The 20,707-nt window shown below is 35.5% G+C and overlaps 1 pseudogene; it reads right to left on the bottom strand.

Moving 5' to 3' along the window:
- Positions 1 to 1,456: 1,456 nt before the first annotated feature.
- Positions 1,457 to 20,707, bottom strand: part of LOC109080405 — a 40,049-nt pseudogene continuing 20,798 nt past the window's right edge.

Here is a 20,707-nt window from a genome sequence, read left to right as displayed (position 1 = left end):
CTTCATCATTGCCTGTGAATTAAAACTTTTTTTTTAACAAACCGAGGGAGTTTAATAAAAGTAAATTAGACATAGAACAATGACAAATGTCTGCTAGGTGGAAACAGACCTCAAACAGAACAGAAACAGAGGCACTTTACTTGCAACTGGCAGAATATGTCTGCGCTATTCTGAGGATATGCTTTTGACGCCTTGCACGCACAGTAAACTTCTGAACCGTAAAGACTTCTCCAATCTCAAGTGGATCCAGAGCACCTATCCAATTACGACCATCAAGACCGGTCCCTGACAGGATTGTCCAGAGCCCTCTGGTGTTGTAGCTATGAAAAACACATGAAGGAAAAAGATGAATTCCTTCATGTGGAAATATGAACTCCAATGGGACAGCTGAAAACTGGCATATAGATTCAGAACTTCAGAAAACACAAAGTTGTAGGTCATCGTCGTAGGTCCACGTCCTTGTACACACAGCTACTGTTAATACTTCTATCATAACTTTTACTTTTTTTTTATTGTGATCAAAAAAGGCGTGTAAAGACAATATATGTACCGCAGATTTTTATTGCTACGAATAAAGCTGTACTTTCGTTCATAAAAGACATTCCTGAAAACAGTATTCATGGTTTCCATAAATACATTGAGCTGTTACAATGTTTTTCAACTGTGCTAATACAGAGTATATAATGACTCGTATGTTTCTTGAGGCATATTAAATGATATTCAAGTAGAAAAAGTTATTTTCAATTATGTGTTTCTGACTGCATTTTCTAAAATAAACATGGCCTTGGGTAAGCATAAAAGTACCCAAAAGATCACCTAATGCTGTTAATCAACAATTTCATTTTAATATTTTCCAAATGTTCTAGGTCTTACCTGCCAGTATTATTGTTGACTCATCGTGCTGACAGTAGCCTCTGCATATTGGCCCTCACCCTCCCACAACTTCGCAGTTTCTTCCTTGAGATACAGCAGCCACCGGGTGACAAGACCAGAATGACAGGGGGACTCTGACTGGAAACTGATCAAACAGGAAAGGAAAGATTAAGCTAAGCTGCCCTCATATGCATATCTTTGACAAGGTCCCCGTGTACATTGTCACTTTTAAGCAATCATTATTTACATGGTTTTTTCATGACTGGAATATAATAAAGCAAATCTAGAAAAGCCTTATATTGGCTATGCATACTTCCATGACTTTATCATGACCTTTTAAGATTTAATGAATTTCCATGACTTTTCCAGGATTGGAGATAGCACTTTTAAATTCTCTGATGTGTCCAGCTTTTATAGGACCATAAGAACTCTGTTGTGTTCTGAATGCTGGTTCTCAGCATCTCCAAAAGGCTACAATCATACTGGTCAACCAGCTTGAAAATAAATACCATTTAAGCTAGTAAAAATCAGTCTGGACTGGCACTGTAATTTAAGATGGTCTCTTCAGCTTGGTCTACCCTTTCTGTAAAATTGCGTCATTATAAGTGTTTAAATGTAAATACCTTCTCAAACTGCTGGTCTTCAAAAGAAATCTTGGCAGTGCCTGACTGTCGGACACCAGAGCCATAGTCTGGTGCCTCTTCATCAGCTGGAGGAAAAACCAGAGCACCTTCACATCACTTCCTCAAGAAGTCACACACAGTTTGCCCTTCATACTGTATATAAAATCCCTCTAGCCTAAATACATCCTCTAACACCAAAAATAAATAAATAAATAAATAAATTCTGTTCCCTTAAACTAAGTATGGTAGTATATCACTACATATCGGTCATCTACTACTGTCATCATTTAACTTAAAATTAATCTTTAAAAATGCTATTAATTGAAATTTAATTGATTCAATGCTTTGATACTACACACTGTTATAATAGATGGAAATATGTATCACTCACCAGTAGGTTCTGCAAGACACTTGCAGTCCTAATCTTACCTGATATTGCCTGTACAGCTACTCTGAGGAAACCTTTGACCTCTCCCTTCTCATTGACAATGGCAACCCGATGGACCAAGGGCACAGGATAGAGCAGATTACTCAAATACACAAATCCCCTAAAGGAGAGAGGGAAGAACACAATGTGTGTCCAAGGGATCGACTGTACAGCAAACAGGACAGACACAACATTGAGCAACATACAGACACAAGCAGGCACTGCTGCGGCCCTGGACATGATTATTCCTCACAGATCAGGGTACATGATATAAAACAGGTAGGTGCGAAGTTTTTTAACCATTTATATTTTTAGATTTTGGGTGAGTTTAAGAAGGATGGGATTGAAGTGAAGACAAACCCTAAAAAAATACAAAGAAAATAAATCTGAGACCACATTTTAAAAATTGGGGATTACTTTTCACTGAAAACTATATAATAAACAAAGGTTAAGGATTTTGAAAATTTATATACACTTTGGCTCAAAAGGTTTTGTTTGTTTGTTAGTTTGTTTGATTTAAAGAAATTAATATTTGTATCCGGCAAGGATGCATTAAATTCATCATATGTGAAATGTATGATATTGCACAAGATTTATATATATATATATATATATATATATATATATATATATATATATATATATATATATATATATATATATAAAATGATTATAGTTTCCACAAAAATATGAAGAAGGACAACCGTTTTCAACACTGATAATAATAATAATAATAATAATAATAATAATAATAACAATAATAAATATTTCTTAAACACATCAGCATGTTAGAATGATTTCTGAAGGATCACGATACACAGAAGTCTGGAGTAATGGCAGCTTTGCCATCACAGGAGTAAATTACAATTTAAAATATATTCAAACAGAAAATATTTATTTCAAATTCTAATAATATTTTACAATATAACTGTTTTACTATATTTTAGATTAAATAAATGCAGTCTTGGTGAACATAAGTTCTTTCAAAAACAATAAAATATCTTACCCACCCCAAACATTTTAATGGTAATGTAAATAAAGAAATGATTAAGATGTCATACTATTTCTATGTCAAGTAACCCTGAATAAAAAAATACAATTTGAACAAAAGGACCCATTTTCTTGCTTCCACACAAGACGTATTGGAACAAAACATGCTGAAAATAATGTTAATTTCTCAATACAGCCTTTCACGCAAATTAATGTACTGATAACATTATTTGTAAATGTGTAAAGCATTTTGACTAGTGGTCTCACATTTTTGGACTTCACTGTATGTGTCAAATGTACAGACTTTTGTCTGAGTGAATATATTACATGGAGTGACTCATGTTTTTGTGTGAATGGTTGTGGGGAATTTGGATAATCCTGATATCCCTGATCAGAACCAGAAATAGGACTGTTTATATGTTTATTTAAAAACCAAAGATAGACATTTAATAATAATAATATTGATAATTAACAGTTTTAAAATTTTAACCCTAACTTTGTTTGTTCTTAATCTGCCGTCAAGGACTACATTGCCCATCCTCCATGTGTAGACAATGAATGATACTAATGATAGTGCTGAACAAAAAAGGATTTTTGGTGAGGTATAAAAAAAAAAACATGCTTGTGAGTAGAGAAGACATAAAATGTAACAGTACTGGGAGCATGAACAGACATTACCATTAGCAAATAGCAAAAAAATAGGTAAATAAGACACTGCAAAAAGCAGCCATACTGTCACAAATGTGCAGTGCATTGCACAAGCGCAACTTAAAAGAGTGAGCCAATTCATCAAAGGTTTCCATGTAAAATCTCATTTAAAAAAATGTCAAAATACGGCATATGATCTCACATGCCCAGAAGAGCGACAGCTGTGCCAGAAACCAGCTCTTTCATCTTGAGATATGTGAACACTTCGAAGTAACCAAACGGCTGTTATACGCTAACCAATTAGTAAATCATTAGATGAATAGCTATTTTTCTCATTCATCAGACATTCGTGCCATGTAACAAGATCTGGTCTTGTTTGTTTCTGTGGTACACAAAACAAACATCTAATATGAGTGTTTAGAGATAGCACTTCAAAGCTGACGGACCCCTTTGAAGAAGTGATGCGGTGCATGTAAAGCTGGGACACAGACCTTGGCGTGATGCGAGAGCCATAGCTGCACTGGGTGGTGCCGCTGACATCCAGCCAATTCTGATTTCAATGATCACAATCATTAGGTCGAAATGAAACCCAGAAGCTCAAGGTGTGTGTCTGCAGCGATCGGGTTTAAAATCAGATGTATGATAATGGGAGAAGACGGGGGAAAGTCCAGACATGCTGACTAAAATCCAGGAATCCTTCCCATAGAAAAAGACAATCACATAAGAGATCTTTTCAATATCATAGAGGTTTCTCCTACAGCAATGAGATGAACATCAAGTGGAGATGTGCTCCTCAGATTTTTCTTCTGAACTAAAGACCCTTATTATCTCACATGTCTCCTCAAGAGATTTCAGCAATGTCACAAACAGATTTACCAGAAGGGTCATTAACAAATAAGAGCGGCCAAGGTAAATAAAAGGAAAATGTTTTTAAAAATGTGTGTGCTCTCAATGCTTGAGAAATGTATTCAAGTTGCTTTCATAAGATGACATCTGGTGTATCCATTAAATAAAAAGTGTGCACATCTTAGAAACTCTTTTTAAAGTTTTCCATGCAATATATATATTTTGAGGTTAAAAATATTTTTGCATATATATCATGAATTATTAAATCTCAAGGATTTTTTTCGCATCACGTGAAAACCTGAACAAACCCATTACAACTTAAAAACTCGTCATACAGTAAATAGGTCAAATTACTTAATATTTTAATAGACTTGACATCGTGCAGTCATGAGGGTCTGCAGTGGTCCCTCTCTATGATATCATTTTCTGTTTTATTTCTGCATATTGATCGCGCACCACATGACTTTAATCTAACAAACAATATTTTTAAAATATTTCAAAATATTAGGTCAAACTACCTTGGATTTTATTATATTTTTTATAATTTATATTTATAATATTTTTAGATTTTCTTTTCTTAGTACTTCATTTTTAGTCACGTCATTGACCAAACACCAAAATCAACAGTCAGAGAGAAAAAAAAAAAAACAAACCCTCAATATATTCAACATTCTCCCTTTTCCGTTTATTTCATAGCTCTGTATATACTGGGACTGTAGGTCAACAACGGTCTCAGTTGTGTCTACTTTACACTTCTTTTTCTTAAGGCTCACCCAGAAGAGATGTACAGAGTAATTTTAAATTCAATTTATTCTCATTGTGTGTGTCTTTATGTGTGTGTAAACCCTATCATCCTTTATGCATATGTCTAGCATTCACCTTTTTCAGGTATGTTTGTATAAATTATATAAGCAAAAATGTTTCAAGTTTAAGTGTTTATATGTATCTCTGTGGAGTGCTGTGCACATACACATGTGTTTAATAAAGGAACCGCAACCCAGTCTCAGTGTGAAAGAGCTAGTTTCCTTTCCCAGCACGCCTCCTGAAACCTCACCAACCTTCCCACTACACTGAACAATGGCGAGCGATCATAAAACGTGGGTCCCTCAGCTTTGCCGAAGCTTCTGCAGAACTCTCCCTCATCATCATCATCCTCATCCTCCCCCTCCTCCCTCCTCCTCAATATCCGAGCATGAGTCATCCTGGCCAAGAAATCATCGTCCAAGTCATCCAGCTCTGTCCCCACCCCCTGTCAGGCCAGCGACTGGACCAGCTCAGTGATTTCTGGAGGTTGATGTGGGCTCAGAGGGGCGTGGTGGAGGGATAGGAGCGCAGGGTTGCTGGTCTAAGCCCACCATGGAGAAAAGGTTTCTGGTGTAGCCAAAGACACGGGAGCCCAGTTAGTATGAAGGGCCATCTGTTCTGATTTTATCTCTCTTTCTACTCAGCATGTGGCTAAGTAAACACTCCCTTAATAGGGCAACACAGTAGCTGGGTCATGGGGATACAAGACATATACAAAAAAACCTAAAAAAACGTGATCATTAATGTCAACAACAGCAAGTAACAGGACTTCTTTAAGAATGTCAGCTTCAATACACCACCTTTTCAAATGTTTGGGGGCAGTAAGATTATATATATATATATATATATATATATATATATATATATATATATATATATATATATATATATATATATATATATTATTCAGTAAATTGATTGAAAATAGACAGTAAAGACATTTATAATATTACTGTCATTATCGCTGACTGGAGTGCCCTGGTTGTCCACTAGAGGGCATTCAATCCGCAGACTTCTGCCTCTCGATCAAGGACTTCATATTCCCAAAATCCTCTAATCACTCCAGTCTCATCAACACTCATTGTTTGCACTCTGTGGTTTCATTAGCATGGTTAGCTTCACTCTCTCTATATAAGTCTGGTTATCACTCGTCATTCTCTTTATCTTGTATGTGTCTTTACTGCAACCCTAAGCCTTATATCCTCCCCTGGTTCTCCATTATGGTTCCTGGTCTTGTTATTCTGCCTGTTTTCTGGATTACCCCAGATGCCTCAGCCCTGTTTTGGATTGCCTATTTGTGTATGACCCTTTAATTGCCTTTCAATGAACCACCGTACTCTGGATCCCTCATTCATGTCACTGTGCAGATTACGACAATTACAAGCAAAGTATTTCTCATTTTCAAATAAAAGCTGTTCTTTGAATTTTGTATTTATCAACAATCCTAAAACCAAAATCCTATGTAACCATCGAAAACAAAACAAACATACTGCCCAAATCTTAAAAGGTAGGTACATTTTATAGGCACAGTTCAAAATTTCAAAACTGTCGAACTGTTATTACTAAGATAATAATCATGTCGCTAAAAACCCAAGTTTCTCTGAACACAAAGCTGATTTTAAAAAAAAATACTTTGTTCAAATCTGATCAAAATAATGTATAGTGAATAGCGCGAGCCCAGGTAGTATGAAGGGCATCTGTCTATTTATCTCTTTTACTCGCATGTGGCTAAGTAAACACTTTTTAATAGGGCAACACAGTAGCTGGTCATATGGGGATACAAAGACAATATTACAAAAACTCTAAAAAAACTTATCATTAATGTCAACACCAGCCAGTAACAGGATTCTTTAAGAATGTCAAATAATACACTACCTTTCAAATGTTTGGGGGCAGTAAGATTTATTATATTTTTTCTAACTAAAAAATATACAATTATTTAATGTCCTAAAAATATTTTCTAACTAAAAATTATCAGTAAATTGATTAAAATAGGACAGTAAAGACATTTATAATATTACTGTCATTATCTCGCTGACTGGAGTGCCCTGGCGTTGTCCACTAGAGGGCATTCAATCCCAGACTTCTGCCTCTCGATCAAGGACTTGGCATTCCCCAAAATCCTCTACCCCAGTCTCATCAACACTCATTGTTTGCACCTGTGTTTCATTAGCATGGTTAGCTCACTCTATATAAGTCTGGTTATCACTGTCATTCTTTATCTTGTATGTGGCTTTACTGCCAATTCTAAGCCTTATATCCTCCTGGTTCTCCCCATTATGGTTCCTGGTCTTGTTATTCTGCCTGTGTTTTCTGGATTACTCCGTATGCCTCAGCCCTGTTTTGGATTGCCTGTATTTGTGTATGACCTGTACTGCCTTTTCAATGAACTACTGCATTTGGATGCCTCTTCATTCATGTCACTGTGCAGATTGTGACAATTACAAAGTATTTCTATTTTCAAATAAAAGCTGTTCTTTTGAATCCTAAAAACCAAAATCCTATGTAACCATCGAAAACAAAAACAAACATACCAAGCCCAAATCTTTAAAAGGTAGTGTACATTTTATAGGCACAGTTCAAAATTTTCAAAACTGTCGTAACTGTAATAATCATGTCAATAAAAACCTCTTTTAAAACCGGAACACAAAATCTGATTTTTAAAAAAAAAAAATTTTTTTTTTTAAATACTTTGTTCAAATCTGATCAAAAATAATGTATAAAAGTGAATAAGGATGGGGGCTGATAAGCTCCACAATGACAAAAAAAAACACCATTAAAATAAAAGGCATTTCATTCACTTTACTGTAAGTCTTCGGACATCATACAGTAGCTTTGTGTGGTAGAACAGATCAAAATCTTGTGATCAAAAAACGGTATTCTCTGAAAAGTTCACATACCCTAGCTCTTCTGGTGTATTCAAGAAAGAAGAAGTGATGTCTGATTCTTGAAGCTTATCTTTTTTAATGAATCGGTTGTGATGACAGTTCACAAAAGCAGTCTGAATGATCATGCAAGTTCACAAATTGGACTGATCCAGTTTTTGAGGTCACCACCCTAAGCTACTGATCCTGTTGTAGCAATTAACAGCTCATATAAGAGAAAAATGATCAGTGAATAACCATTCAAATCTGTTTCTCACACAAAGCTATCATACATCTCGGAGATAAAGCTCCAGTTCGCACTTCTCGTAATTGCATGGAAAAGAGCAAAGTACATAATTTCGAGTTGCACAAAAGAAAGAAAGTCTCATGGTTTTGGAACAACATGAAGGTGATTAAATGATAGAATTTTTATTTTAGTTTGAAATAATCCTTTAAGATATAGTAAAGGCAAGATTAAGAGCAAGTCATACAGCTCTGAAGCAGACAGGGTAGTAAAGGGAAGCGTGTGACCTCATTTGAAAGTGCATGGGAAATCGATTTCATGCTCTTCTGAATAAAGCAGCATCAAAAATCTTGCACTCTTTAAAAGCGTGTGGGCAATAACTCTGGACTTATTCCTCAGAGGAATAAGTAATATTACATATCCTGTAGAGATCAGGTTTACCACGGCTTTTATTACAGTTTCTCTTTCCAGCAGTTGTTCTGGCCTGTAAGATGCTTTACTGTTATAAGTACAAAAAACACAATGAGAAGTGCTCATTTTGTTTTGTATAAGAGAAATGAATTAACTTTCAGTGGGCCATTCAAATAAAAGCATAGTTTAAAGAGAAATCTGTCAGGAATGTTGTTGATCATGTGGTCTTTATCTGACAGTAGTCAGAAAGTGCAGGGGCATTCTGTACTGATCCCAAGCGGGTCTGTCTTGCCATGCTCTGATCTTACAACTCACCTTCCAACCAAACGGAACCAGGGGGAAACCGGTCGTAGAATGGATCGCCTCCAGTCAGCACACTGTCACAGTCCTCAAGAGCACTGCCAGGCACCTCAGCAGCACGATCATACATCTCCCTCATCAGATCAGCCTCTGCCTGCAGGGGGCAGCATTACACATCACTTATAACACGTTAATAACTAGATACACAGTGAGACCCCCAAAGTGACTGGATTTCTCTTCAACTACGAGTATTTTTATATCTCAGTACTTGATTTTCATTACAAGTAATAGACTTTTTTTTTTCTTTTTATTGTTCCTGAAAACAAATGCCTTCATTATTTTTGCTGCCTTTCAAACAACTTTTATGTATAAATGATATTACCCTTACCTTAGACTTTGAATCCTAAAAACATGAGATTCCATGATTAAAAATATTATGAAGAACATATTATGCCATTCTGGATATTGCCATTCATGCAGTGTGTAATGAAGCTGAATTTGAATGTAAATGATCTGCAAAGTTGTAAAGCCGAAAGTGCACAATAAGTAAAGTTATTGTCTCTCAAAAGAAAGAATCGACTCTGAACAGCCGAAACGAGTAGTCAGTAATCCAAATCTTCCATTTCTGTGACGGCTTCATGTCACACGGGAAACACAGTTGCATAATGACCGCATATGTTCTACATCGGCTGACGGCAAACAATTGACCCTGCCCTCAAATGCATTAGCTTGTTCATGTGGTGGTAAACATCATGTCGAAAAGATGCTGTGAAAATAAATTCATTTTATTTGAAAGGAGGGGTTTAGAGAGACTCAATTCGTGGAGAATAGTTGGAAAATGAGGGTGATATTTAAATGAGAAAATTGAAAGCATTTTTTACATTTGCATACATGTAAACCTATTGTAAAATTCTCCCAAAACACAATATTAGGAACCTTAAAAATGGCATAAATAGGGGCACCTATCAAACATGTGAAAATTACCTGAGCTTCTCCAGGGTCCAGTAATGTGTGGCTCCATTTTTCTGATCTTGGACTTCTACAGCCACAATGGTGCGAGGGAATGGGCTTTTCTCGCGGTCTTTAGCTGTTTCAGGTGGTAACAGGTCAAGCGGAAGTGGAGAGTAAAGCGTGTCTGTCAATAACACGAACTGGAACTGAACCTGTGAGTGACATTAGGCACAATAATCAATAATGATGTTGTCAAATTTGATAGGTTTAGCAGAGTGATGCAGTTCTTTCTGGTCTTTCTAAAGCTTTCACCTTCTTCTTTAGCTCCACGCTAATGGCATTGGCCTCCTTGAGGAAGATGGCATTGCCCCAAAGCAGATCTCTGAGAGAAGTGAACTGATAACATCTCCATTTACGGAAAGCCCACAGCGCCAGTTCTGTCTCTCTCTCAGTCCATTGCACTATGAGTATAAGAGATTGAATACAAGAGGCACAGTTATTTAAACTGAGTCAGTGATTAGTTCAAGCTGTTCAAAAAACAAAATGAACCATTATTTGCCATTCGCAGTCTAGTCACCTTCCTCTTCAGGTTCTTCATCTTCCTCTGCCACATCAGGGTAATAACGATCTACCTGTTTCTGCAGGGCTTCTAACCTGCTCTCATAGTCCTGTAAAAGATATACAGTATAGTGAAACATCAACAGTAAAAAAAAAGGTTTATATTATACTAAATTGTAAAGTTTTGAGTTTTATTTTAAGCTCTTCATGTTGTTTACGTCACTTACTAATCTCTGTTGCTCCAATAGATTGTTGGTCTCCTCTCTCTCTTTGCGATACTGATCCTCAAGTTCCTGCAGTCTATATAAACAAAGAGCTGATGAGTTTGACAACACAAATGTCACATCTAAACTTATTCTTGAATTTTCTTCATGTTTTCTTTACCTCTGATCCATTTCCTGTTTCATATCAATGCCCTGTTTATCCATGAGTTCCCTCTGAGCAAAGGCCCAGTCTACAGGCTCCATTGGTGTCTCAGCGCAGGGGGTTCGTTCACGTTCCTGACGAGCCTGCTCTGGATGGTTGAAGCGGAAGACATGGCTCTTGCCCAAAATGATTCGGTTCCCTACAAAAGTTTTAATCAATATAAATAAATTAAAAATAAATAATTATAATAAAAAAAACTACACAGACTTTTTAATTCTGCAAAGACATACATAAAAGCATTTTGAAATGGCAAAATATTTGTTAGATTATGAAAAATTACAAATTTAAAAAAATGAAATCACATATAAATTAATTTAAAAAAATGAAATCATACATAAACCTTTAAAAAAAAAATGGAACCATGAATGATTTTTAAATAATAAAAAAAAAAAAAAAAAATGAAAACCATACAAAAATAAATTAAATAAATAATAATAATAATAATAATAATAATACTAATAATAATAATAATAATAATAATTAAATTTAAAACTATATAATTTGAACCAACCCATAATGTTTAAAAAAAAAGTAATGTAGCAAGTGAGGGAAAAGTGTAAACAGACCTGATCTGAGAACCGTAGGTTCTGTTACTCTCTTCTTCCCATTGACATAAGTTTCTGCTCCCTAACATGGCTCAAGAATGACAGCTGTAAAAACAGAAGGAACAGCCATAAGGATTGTGGAACAGTATATATGTGTATAAGTATGTGTGTTTGTGGAGTGCACCATTAACAAACCTTCTCCCACAGGTCCAGTGGTGTGGTGAAAGTGCAGTGTTCCTCTTTGATGAAAGTGACCACTCAAAACAATGTCCTGTCTTCTGCTGGCATCTTCTCTCCCAACCCTGAGCACAGCAACATATCAAGACACCTTAGTACCAACTCTACTGAACAGAACATATGTGTGGTTTATGATGCACAATGGAGAAAAAGAGAAGCTTGGATTGGGGACTAACCTGGTAATTCCCATCTTTGATGTAATACAGAAGACACTCGGACATTAAAGGATCTTCATTTAGATTCACCAGGTGGGGCGTCTGTAATCAAGGCACGAATCAACATTACAGGTTTTATATTTACTGAATGATATGCCAGTGCTTGCGAGGCAGCAATTGAATAGTTTCAGGTAAGTTTAGGTTCTTGGATTTGGTTCTGTTAATGCTAAACGCCACAGTAAGGTTGCACTGCGTCTTGCTTTCTGTCAGCTTAATACTAGAATCAATACCTTCATTCCAGTCTAAATGTAACAAAAAAAAAAAACTATAAGTGGACATACTTGGAATGAAATGGAAACTCTGATAGTCTTTTCCTCTCTATTGTGATGTATATCTGAGTAAATGGCTTATTGAACGAAAAAAATACGGCAAGACTTTTTTCTTTTGTCCATTGTGAAGTGACTGGATTGTTTTTCTAATTGCTAAAATCTCATGTGACTGATCACAATTTGTAAGCAAACAGATGTAAGAAAGAAGATTCAGTATACATTAAATTTACATTACATTTTCAAATGCAGTTAGAGATTTTTAAAACTTCTTAAAGTATGAATAATAGGGGCAAAAAGAAAAACAAAAGATGCAATTATCGATAAAAAAAGTTTCAGTGAAGTCTATGCACTAAACAGTTCAGGCACAATTATGTGCAGATGTTTACTACTTGGAATCAACACTTTAAAACAAATTTTTAGCCAAATTTTTTTCAAAACATCTGTGTAGCACTGCCTTGCGAGCACTTTCAAAATGTATTTAGACAACCATTTCAAAGAGGAAAATAAGATAGAAGTCAAACAATTTGAAACTGAAACAGCCATCTTTACACCAAGTTTTAATTTAGATACCAAAATGCATGCGATTGAGATTTAGATATCACAAAATTTGCATAAGATTCCAGACAGAAAGCCTTTAAAAAAGCATCATATGGCCATGATGCTTTAGATCTGAAGTCTTCAAAGTGCTTCAAAATTTATTATAAAGACTAGAAGGAAATGGAGCACATCAACATTCATATCACAGTAATGAGCAACAGATCCCTAAATAAAGATCACAGACACATTTAAAAGAGCTCTGACAGGAAAAACACACAGAGGTACATTAGAACAGTCAAAGAGGAGTGATCAGGAGGCAATCACACAGTATCCACAGCAACCAACCTCATTGGGAGAGAACAGCCCAACAGTGTCTATAAAAATGGGCTGAGGTTTTCTCTGCAAGGACTTCCAGAAGAGGAACGTAAAGACAATCACAGGCTTATTTGGTTATTTGAGCAAGCATATTAGCTTTAATATGTGGTCTACCTGCACACGTTTTCTCCCTACAGCCTTTATAATCTTTTACCTTCTTTGGTGAAAAGACTCCAACAGTTCCTCCATCCTCACGCATGGCCACACCCATCTCAGCCAGCAGTGCTTCTCTGTGAAAACCAATTTAGGTGTTTTTCATATGTTAACTTACACATAATGGAAATCTGCCTATCAATCACATAAGGCTTCATACAACAAACCTGTCCATTCTGATGGCCTCTGTACGGCGAAGCTTCTCTTCCCAGGTTTCATTAAGCTCAGCAATAATTTTCTCCGTTTCCTAATTGGCAATGCAAACAATATCAAGTTAAAATATGCTACCAAGTCTATGGTAAGTTTTATACATTTATTAATGTGAGACTTATATCTTTAGACAATATAGTTTTTGGGGTTTGTTATTGTTTTCAATGATAGGTGCTTGGTTGGTCTTTGCTAATAGGAGCTTATTTCTGCAACCTTTCTCTTTTGAACCAATTTCCAGAGCCATAAATTGCATGTGATCACAAGGCTAATTCTCACTGCACCGTTAGACCCCGACCAACAGCAACAGGCATGTTTGTCATTTTTTGTTGAATCCACAGTTGCTGCCTCTTACCACTAACTGCATCTGTTGCTGTTGGTCAGCACTGTTTTTTTTTTTTTTTTTTTTTTTGCAGACTTAACATGTTCAGCTGGGGTTTGTTGGGTCATGGAATATTTAAGAAGTGACTGTAATCGATATTCAGTGTTGCATCTGTGTCAGTTGGTACACACCAGTAAATTAGCCTTCAAAGGTACAGTTATAGGAGTGTTATTTTAGTATTATATTTATACATTTGTAGTGTTAACTCATATTTTAAATTACCTTTTATTTTATTTTGTTCATTTTAATTTCAATTTAAGTTTTAGTAAATTTGTTTTGTCATTTTTATTCGTTTTTTATGTCTATATAGCTTTATTTTATTTCAATTTTAGTTTTAGTACTTATTCTATTTAGGTTAGGTGCCAAGCCAACATTTCTCATTTTCATTTAAGTTAACATTTTTACAATATATTATATTTAATATAAAATTCATCTAATCAAAATAAAATTAAATAGTAATAGTTCAACAAAAAAACAACACTTAATTAAAGTACAATATCAACACTAAGGGAATTTTTTTTTTTTTTTTTAACTAACGGATATGACCCCCTTTATTGTGTAGTTGTATAAGGCAAATGTTTGTCAGATGTATATTTGAATGATTTCAGTCAGTTTTTTCAGGGTTTCATGCTTTATGCCAATCACCTTGAGTCTCTCAATGGCTTCCTCCTCGCTCCCTGGGCTGAACATGATGCGATCATGGAGGCTGCTGATGGAACCAGCTCGGACTGGACAGGGCGGAGAGAGATGGAGAGGGGCTCATCGCCGTCATAGCATTGGTCACTGTGGAGAGATCACCTCTTGATTGACAGCTTGGCCACTATTGTTATTGTTTCTTGTAATCGGATATGTCTGTCGGGGGAAGGGGAGAGAGAGGTCCGGGGGGGTGGGAAGAGGGGCAGGAGGTGACAGACAACAGAGTTCAGAGAGAAAGCAGACAGAAAAGGACGAGCAGAAGGAAGGAGAGGTAGAGGTAAAAGAATACAGAAAAAGACATGCAGCTTGAAATGAATTTGAATTCAGAGACCCCGAAATTAGATTTTCCACATGTGAGGAGAAACGCCCCAAGATACAAGAAAAAGGCAGACAGTCAAAGCCAAGTAAAGGGAACAAGCTGAAATAAAATAGGAGTGCTAGCACAGGCACCTGACAGCACAGAGACACGCCAGCCATCTCAACAAGCGCAAAAAGTAACACTGCAGGCTTCAGCTACAGCGTTTACACACACAGCCATCCAAAGACAGCAACCTGAGAGCCACATCTGAAATATTTAACAAGCATGCATGCAATTGATCTGAGCTGTTATTTGACACCAGTTTCTTATATTTGTTAGTGTGCGTTGAGCAAAATGGTGTTAGTCCATTCAAACCACCTAAATGCCAATCCTTTCTTGGTCTTTTAAAAGAGTACTTAAGCTAAACGACTGAAATTTCTGTCATAATTTACTCTCCCTCATCAAACAATAATTTTCTTTCTCCCTCACAATACCAATAGACCTTAGTCAAATGTCATATTCAATTTTTGACAGGAATGAAAATGAGGCTGTGAGGGACAGAAGCACAGTGTGTTTACTGTACAATGGATTGCACTGTTGTTTAAAAACATACAGACTGTTCAGCTGACAAAATGCCTTTTCAACAGACTAAGTTGTATGCAACATATTTAGAAAAAGTTTCAGCTGTTAATATTATGAAAGTTAATGGTGTCCAAAATGTTAATGACCCAAAAATGACATAACGATACTATAGAAAGAATCCAGTATATGATTCAGCTTGTATATTATAAACCTTGTGAAGTGACACAATCACTTTATATGAAGAACAGATCTAAATTAAGCCTTCATTTATTCTCAAGTCAAATTAAAGCACTGATTAATAATAAGTTCTCATGTTATTAGACCATTTGAGATTTGTGTTGTCGTATCATACAGTCAAATAAAGTTTACCTTTATGTCCATGTTGGGACCTTAAAACCCACTGACTTTTATTATTTGGACAAAAACAGCTAAAACATTTTTCAGAATATCTTCTTTTGTGTTGTGCAGAAGAAGAACATCATATGAGTTTGGAATGACATGAAGGTGAGTAAATGATGACAGAATTTTCATTTTTGGGTGAACTATACCTTATGCATATCACCAATTGAGTTTTGGGGCTTTTATGCCCATAGCTTTGATATTATCCTAAAATGATACCTAAAATATTTGTTAAATATACCTAAGAAACAGTTATAGAGAAAATATGCATTACACAGACTTTTGCCTATATAAATGCTGTCTGGAGAATGCCATGCTATTTTTAGCCAATACCTTTTTATGCCCCTATGGTATCTATTCCCATCCCATCTCTCATAATTAACATACATTTTATATAAGCAAATGTTGACTGTAGTAGCAATGAGTTCATATTTCTGCTAAAAGCCAGTGACTCTCATTACTGTCATCACTAACCAGAGAGATCGTCATTGCTGACCACAGTAAAACCTCCATTACCAGCTCCATTATGCTCTCGTAAAAACCATTTGACCATGAAATAACTTACAGCCTACATCTGAGTAACAAAACAACATTCACAACTCTTGTGAGCTGCACACAGGAAATATCCTCCCACGTTTCTCATATTAAGAGATACTGTCAGCATTTCATATAATAACCACCTACTGTATCCAACCACAATAGCATATATCTCTAGCTGAACTGTTATGCTAATACCATATGAAATGTAACACGGATATAACAACTGAATAAACCTATATTCTACAGAGAGTTTGGCTTTGTAATTTCTCTGATAACTTACGGCACAATAACATCTCTCAGCTCTGACAGTGCTGCTATGGCAACAGATCGCTTACTCGTTGCTACTACTCCTAAGAGAGCTACAAAGCAAGTATCTTGGGTAAAACATGAGAAGACGTGTCCCCTGGTGATGAATGACTAAACGCAAAACTAAGATGGAGATTAGGGATTTATGTGCTATGTTATACATATAGCAGCTGATATGAGAGGACTACATAATCTACACTAGAGAAAGGCACTTCTGGTAATAGTCTCTGCTTAAAGCAGCACTCTGAGCCAGTGTATGCAAGGCTTGAGATTAACTAACCCCTTCTCTCTCCCCCCCTCCCTACATCATTAATCTCTGTTTGAATAATGGCTGCATCACGCACACAGCAAATGTGATCAAAGATGCACTAAAAATATTTTTTCACAACTGGCCAGTGATATATCTTCAAGTGCAAATAATCAACCTTATTTTAGCAAAGGCAATTTTCACTAACTTCACACAACATTACTCAGACAATTTATCCATAGTACAAATAGAATATCATTTTCGATAATTCAAATGATATAAAAAAACTAATAAAAAATAGGTTGAAGTACTAAAAATAAAACAAAAAAAAAAATCAATCTAAACAAAAATAAAAAAAAAAAAATAAAAAACTAAAAATAAAACATAAACTTACTAAGACTGAAATAAAAAAAACAATTAAAGCTATAACGAATGATTGGTTCAAAAAACTAAAAAAAAAAATAAAAAAAAATCACTGAAACTTCAGCTAATATGGAAAATATAACAATAAAAGCTAATTCAAAATATGAATGAATAATATAACAGTATATAGATAACACTAAAATAACATTGGTGCAAACAAGATTCTACTTTTTTATTTTTATTATTATTATTATTATTGGCTGTAAGTAGCATTTACCTTCTCTTATACTGTACATGTAAATAGTTGCTGCCAATCTGAAAATTATTCTCTTGGTTTGGAAAACTGGGCATGATTGTATTCCATCATCATCTACTACAAAAACCCTGAGAAAAGAAATGTTATATCAAGTCCATTTCACATAGGTTTATTTTTTATTAAATAACTGATAAAAAGCACTAAATGCGGTAACATCGAAATTAACTATAAATCTAAATTATTTCACTGGACTAAATCAACTTATGACAAATTACGTACCCCAACAGAAGTAATTTTGAAATACAGAAACTGTTCCTTGATGTAACAACTGCAGGTTTTAGAGTGACATGTTTAATAAGAGGTAAAGAGGTAAGATCCATACCACAAATTCTACCTGCCTACCCTCATCATCATTCGCTTTAAATGTGAGTTTTGTTACATAGGATATGAAGAAGCTTTAGGGTTTGATGTGTAGCTGTTAATAAAGCTGCAGCTACTGCATAAAGCTTCAGAGAACACGAACTGTCACTCAAACACACATCTGATATAAGCCCCTCCCACTGCAAAATACAAGCAGATATAATCCTTCTCCCATGTCCTGGAGAACTGCAGTGCATATTAAACTGTACAGTATGTACATAAGTACTCAGACACAAGTCATACTTAAAAAAATAATGAATTTCCTTGCATTAAAATACAAAATGTAGCACTACGTATTGTAAAGAAAAGTAGCACACTGCACATGCAGATGCCACTTTGTTTGAAGTAGTTATCTAATAAAATGACATTTATACATTTGTAAGTGTGGATAAAGTGTGCAGACAGTTTTGGAAGGCCACTGATTTCAGCATTAAATCACAATTCTTAAGCATTACTAAGCAGCCTGTTCATTATCATTAAACTATTTGTTTCACTAAGTCTATTTTTTATGTTGCCAAATGATGATGATATTTGAAAGCACCAAAACAAACACGCCCATACCCCAACAGGACCTCGCCCATATTTTGATAACTCCGCCCCACATGTACATACACAACTCTAGCAGCGACGATGGCGGAATCTGCTATAGCTGCCAGCCGCAGCATATTCAAACAAAAGCCAACACAGAAAACTTGTGTGAAAAAGCAAAATCACTGTAACTTTTGCCTCTTTTTTTGCCATCTCTCGCTATCTTTAGTCGATAAGCTAATATCCCTCCTGTGCACTCACTGAGCGCTCTCTTCTCCCTATCATTACTAGACACGCCCCTTACTGCTGATTGGCTGTGAGTTTGTTTTGGGACTCGGTCCGACACAGTGGTGAAAAGCGTTTTAAAAAAAAAAATCACTTACTGCACCTTTAAATGAAACATATAGAAAATGCTGACAGTGTAAGGGCAACTGAAGAACATTACTAATATGACAGATAAGTGGATGAGTGAAATCAGTTAGTTCATATGTAACACATAACATTTATCCTGCTCTGCATTGCAAGCCAAAAGAGAAAGATAACAAAAAAGAGGCGGTGACAAAGAGAGAAGGAACAAACAGCCCTGCAGCACCAGACTAGATAAAGCAGCTTTCAGCTCAGAAACCACAGCAACCAGGGTTAGAAACAAAGCAACAACCAAATAACCAAAATACATCACCAAAATACCACACTGTATTATTTTTGTCCATTACAAATGTAACTTTCCTTATATCTACAAGGCTGCAGATATCTGCTTTATCCATAACAACTGAAAAAGCATAATTATTTATAATAATACAAATATTACATCGAAAATAAATACCAAATATAGTAATTACAACAAAATAGCTTGATAGCCTTAACAGACAAACATTTTACAGGCTTTCACGGAATATGACATGAACGTGGCTCTGATATGATTTTTGTATGATTGAGAGAGTATGAATTTTCTCTCAAACCCTTGAATTGACCCTGAGGCTGCAGATATCTGCTTTATCCATAACAACTGAAAAAGCATAGAAGAGAGAGTGAGATAGAGCCCAAGAAACACACATTTCAAACCAGCAAAATCTTCAACTGGCCCCCGAAATGCTGAGAAAGAATGACAAAGAAGAAACAAGAGTAAGAGGAATAAAAAAAAATATATATATAAAAGATATCCAATTGAACAGAAAACAAGAGAAAGAGAGAGAGAAGAACGTGAGACGAATTGTTTGACACAAAAAGACTAAGAGCTAAGAGGAAATTCTGAATCTGAATTAGACGTTTGAAAGTCACTTGACACTGAATTGTACCAAACCCAGAGGGCTGGACTCCAGATCGTCTCTATTCTAAGGCATTTCCCCGCTGGGATCACCATCAAGAGACGATAGGATGAGAAAAGAAACGAGTGATTAGAAGAAATAGAGTTAGGAATGCACAGGGAAGAGTAGAGGACCCAGTGAATCAATGTGAGTTTTTTTAAAAGAGTGTACATTTTTGCTCGTCATGCTCTAACTCATCTGCATGTGCTTTTTTCAGTATGCTCTTGTGTGTGTGTGTGTGTGTGTGTGTGTGTGTGTGAAGCACTGTGAATAATTATAATAAACTATTAATACTTCATTTTAACCATCCATGATTATATTTGCAAATCTCTTCCATCTTATAGAGACATAAGAGCTCTGATCCAAAACCTTGCAAGCTGTTATGAAATATCAAGAGTGATCGATTTTGAATACTTTATGTTGACAGCAACTTCATGTGGGTGCACAAGTAGTGCTCAACACTGAGACTCAACTGATGTTTAAAGTTTGATGTTAGCATGTTGATAAGCTAAGTTTGATACTCTAATAAATATAACAATATAGCAAACACAAATATTAACAATTAAAATTAAAACAACTGTATTATTAAAATTAAAATGATTAAAATAAACAACTGTAACACTGATTTTTTTCCGTTGATACTTTCAGTACTGAGTGAACTATAGCTAGTATATATTTAATCAACATTTCTATCTTTCACCCACCATTTTGGATTCATTTTTTCAGTGTTTCACCTCTTCATGCAAACACATTTCCTTAAAATATGGCCAAAATGAGCTTAGAAGGCAGCCTACTTAAGTTCTCTAATGTTTTTTTTTTTTTTTTTTTTTTTTTTGAACAGCTGTTGCCATCTGTGATGCCTTAAAAAAGCTCTGTGTATGCA

The sequence above is a fragment of the Cyprinus carpio genome, chromosome A6 (assembly GCF_018340385.1).
Source record: "Cyprinus carpio isolate SPL01 chromosome A6, ASM1834038v1, whole genome shotgun sequence".
In the NCBI taxonomy this organism is placed as follows: domain Eukaryota; kingdom Metazoa; phylum Chordata; class Actinopteri; order Cypriniformes; family Cyprinidae; genus Cyprinus; species Cyprinus carpio.
Note: the sequence above shows the minus strand (reverse complement) of the source record. Positions and strands in the feature narration are given on the sequence as shown.